We start from the raw sequence: 3811 nt of genomic DNA on the forward strand, positions 1-3811 counted from the left end.
AAAGGGGTCGCTCAGGTGCCGACAGCCACAGGAGAAGCCCCGAATGGGAGAAGCCGAAGCGCCCGCACCGCCCATCCCGCCTCCCCGCCCGGCCCGCCGGGTGCTGCGGCGGCCGCGCTGTGCCCGGGCGGGGTCCCGGGGTCCCGGGGTCCCGGTCGCCCCCGCTTACCTCTGTCGGGGCGCTGGAGCGGGCAGGGGCCGCCGGCTGCCGGGCGGCTTCTCAGACGGGGCACGGGGCGACTGGGCCGGCGGCACCGGGAAGTTTCTTCTTTATATGATGGGAGGGCGTCGTGCCGGGCGGGGGGGGGGAGAAGGCGGGCCCGACACGGAGGTGGAGCCGGAGGGGAGCGAGGACTTGGCTAGCTGGAAAACATCTGAGGCAGTGACACATACCCGTTGCTGGTAAACACTCGCTGCGGGCGGGAGGGCGTGCAGAGCGCGGCGCCCTCTCCGCGTCCCCGCTGGGTCGGTTTTTTTAAATCTGTACAGGCAGGCGCACATACATAAATAGCCCGGGGAAACTCCTACCACTGAGAGCCGGGCAGCTTTTACTGTAAAGACCTAGCTCGCTACACCCACCAGAAGCGTCCTAGACGGCGCCGGCCGGGCCCCCGGGACGCTCGGGGAGACGCGGGGGCATCCGCCCGCCCACCCGCGCCGTGCCGGGGTCGGTGCCCCCTTCCTGCGCCCTCCGCCGCCCGACCCGGCTTTGCCCGGGCCACTGAGCGGGATCGCGGAGCGGCATGAGACACACTCCCGCCTCCTTCCTTCCCAGGGCTCGGGCTCCCCCGGTCCAGACTACACCGAGTTCTGCAGCCCGTACGGTGTGAAACGGGGGGCGAATGGGGTAAGGTGGGGCAGCGGCGGCGTCGGGACCCGCAGGCAGCGAACCCCGACGGGGCGGCAGCAGCCGGAGCGGGGACAGCMCCCAGCTCCGGCCGGGAGCGCCTCCCGCCCCGCTGAGCCCACGGGATGCTGCCTCGGGAAAGCCCATCCTGAGGCACCAGGGCTGGAGCCCGCTGCCGTCAGAGCCTCCTGCCCTAGCGTGGTGGGAGCCGGTGGACGAAGGAGCGAGCTCCAGAGTCTCTCTTGCCGCCTTTCGGGTTTCAAGCACGTGTTTGGTGCCGCGGCACTCTGGTGGTGCGGCTCTGTTCTAACGTCCCCAGCACACATCCACATCCTCTCCGCCGCAACGGATCAGGTCACAGAACCTGTCATCGCGCCCGAGGACGGCTCGCTGAGGGTTCAGGAGATTAATTGCAAATCTTCAACGCCATCTTCTGAAATTTAAATGTAATTATCGCCGCGTTTGGAGGGAGAAGTGAGAAGTGCAGGCGTTTTTAGGTATTGGGTTTGTAACACACCATCCATTCTCTAAAGAAGAAAGTAATTGCAGGGCCAACACAAAACCCTTTCAGTCGTGAATTGAGGCAACTTTGGAACATTGGAACACATCTTTGAGATTGGAGGTGACTGCTTCCATAAATCAAGGCAAGTAACCACYGCTTTACTAAAAGGCATCTTGAAAGACTTTCTAAAAACCCAATTTCAAGTTGCAGGGTTAAGACTGTGTGTTATACAGAGCACCAGGTGTAATTTCATTAAGTATAAAACTATCTTGAGGTCTATATCACTTCTCATGTCTTCTCTTTTGAGGTTTTTAAACCAGCAAATTCTGGGCCGAGGTGAAACATGCAGGTCAGATTCGCACTAGGTCAAACCCTTCAGGAGAAAAATAAAAACCTCCTTTTTTCAAATGCTGGAGAATATTTTTTTTTAAAAAAAATAGTTGCTCTTATCCAAATAARTCCATGTATAGATGGAGAGGTAGATGAGTTGCATATTAAGAGAAGATAAAGTCAACCATAAAACCTCCATAGGGTACATATGTAGGAAATCACCTGGCTCTGTGGTTGGCTGCTTTGTGCAGCAAGAACTCYTTTACAAAACTCCCTTCAGTTGCCTGAATGTGAGAGGAGATGATCTAAGCCAGACCCCTACATGCAACACTTGGCCTTTGCAAATCAGTCTTCTCATGAGTAAGGCATTCTAATCTCATTAGCGTTGCTGACTGAATTACTYGGGGTTTCTGGACATCAACCATTCTGGACATCAACCATTTCCACTTAAGATGGCAGAAATGTGTAGAACCACCCTCTTGGYCTGCAAAGTAGAAAGCTCTGATCAACAGCACAGCTGTGGTGTCCCCATTAAAAGGTGCAGCATTGGGTGCTTTTTGCACATCCTAAGARAATTCCTCCCTGACCAGCCGTGCTAGCATAGGAACACTCCAGCACCTCACAGCGTGTTCATCCATTTCTGGTATTTTCCACACCACTGCGAGCGGCTGGCTCTTCAAATCTTACCCAAAAAGCCCTGCTGCCTTCATGGAAGTTTTCTGAGTTAATGCCTGTAGTCCTCTTGTGAAAATGCTCTTGCTGCTGTTTAACCACGGCAGTCACCGCCGGGCCCCGTTATTCACACTCTTAAGGTCACACTGACTAAAGGCATGCCAGGAAAGGTGACTGTTTCTTCTCAACAGCCGCTCACCAGCCCTCAGCACAGAGAAAGAGGGCTTCTGCTTTCACCAAGCCCCTCTGAAGTTCCATGTGACTCACCTGGGAATTGCACACAAGGGACAGTAGCAAAGTCAGATGGACGGCAGCCCAAAGCAGGAGCTTTGAAGTRGGTCCCTACAGAAAGGGGCAGTGCTGAGCCAAAGTGCTGAGCTCTGAAAACCAACATGCCAAATGCTCTTGCACCCAGGAGTTTACTCCTCCTTTCCTTCAGGAAGGTTTCCCTTCCWCTCTGGGTACAAAGGCTCTCCTGTCTTCCCAAAATACCACTGGGTGAGCTCAGTCCCTAAGGCAGGGGATCTGTTAGGATTATGCTGGGAGTGTCTGGCAGCAGAGACCTTTTGAGGAGTGTGGCTTATCCAGGGACTCCCTCTGCACCCCAGACCATGAAATCCCCTCAGGCATCAGCACAGGGGGAGTCCCTGGGTGCAGGAGAGGAACCTGTGGGGCAGTGAGGGTGCCCATCCGTGGCAYTGTCCTGGGTGGGAGGGATGCACTGCCCATCCTCTGCTGGGATGGGCTCTGCTGGGAGTTTGCTGGTGCTGGCAGGGCCATGGTCAGGAAGGGTCTGCCCCTCTGCACTCCAGCTGCAGCCCAGGGCAGACCCACGGGCAGCAAGGGAGCTCCTTCCCCAGCTCTCCTCTCGAGTGAGGAGCCTGACCAAGGCTTTTCAGGAAYCCAGCCAACCTTGTGCTGAGGGCTTTGACAATGACATTGGTAAATGCATTTCCAGAAGTGCATTCAGCCCCTAAAAGTATTTTTTGAAAGCTTGTAGCTACCTGTCTACATCTTTAGCTGTCCCAAAACCCCCTTCCTGAGATGGAGGTGTTTCAGGGATTCAACACCTTGCTGATGGCACAGTTTCTACTGTGGGGTCTTCTTCCCCCAGAAGTCCTTGCCAGTCCCAGGTTGCAGGTCCCTGTGGAATGATGTCTTCAGCCTCCCAAAGCAGCAGCACAACTCATACCCCAAACAGGGCACTGTAAAAGCCTCCCAACACTGTGCTTCAGTCAACAGCTCTGAGGCATGGAGTTGAGTCCAAAAGTCATTGTTATATCAGAAAGATTTCTGTGGATGTAATTGAATGAATTCAGAGACACTGTGGAAATTTGGGGCAGATTTCTGATTACTTTGATTTATTCCAGCAAAGCACCTGCTCTGTAAGCAGCCTAACAAGGTTCACAACAAACGATTTAAACATTTCTATTGTAGTAACTTCAACTTCTGGTGTCATA

General features: G+C 54.9%; 1 protein-coding gene across 1 annotated transcript in view; it reads right to left on the reverse strand.

The window, feature by feature from the left end:
* The window catches only part of IRF4 (interferon regulatory factor 4), a 15386-nt gene extending 15066 nt beyond the window's left edge, over positions 1-320 (reverse strand). Inside the window, exon 1 of the mRNA XM_057373913.1 lies at positions 170-320. The gene's annotated coding sequence lies outside the window, so the exon portion shown is untranslated. The remainder of the gene's footprint in view (positions 1-169) is intronic.
* Between the last annotated feature and the right edge of the window lie 3491 nt (positions 321-3811).

The sequence above is a fragment of the Malurus melanocephalus genome, unplaced genomic scaffold, assembly GCF_030028575.1.
Source record: "Malurus melanocephalus ecotype Western Australia unplaced genomic scaffold, MMel_1.1 scaffold_209, whole genome shotgun sequence".
In the NCBI taxonomy this organism is placed as follows: domain Eukaryota; kingdom Metazoa; phylum Chordata; class Aves; order Passeriformes; family Maluridae; genus Malurus; species Malurus melanocephalus.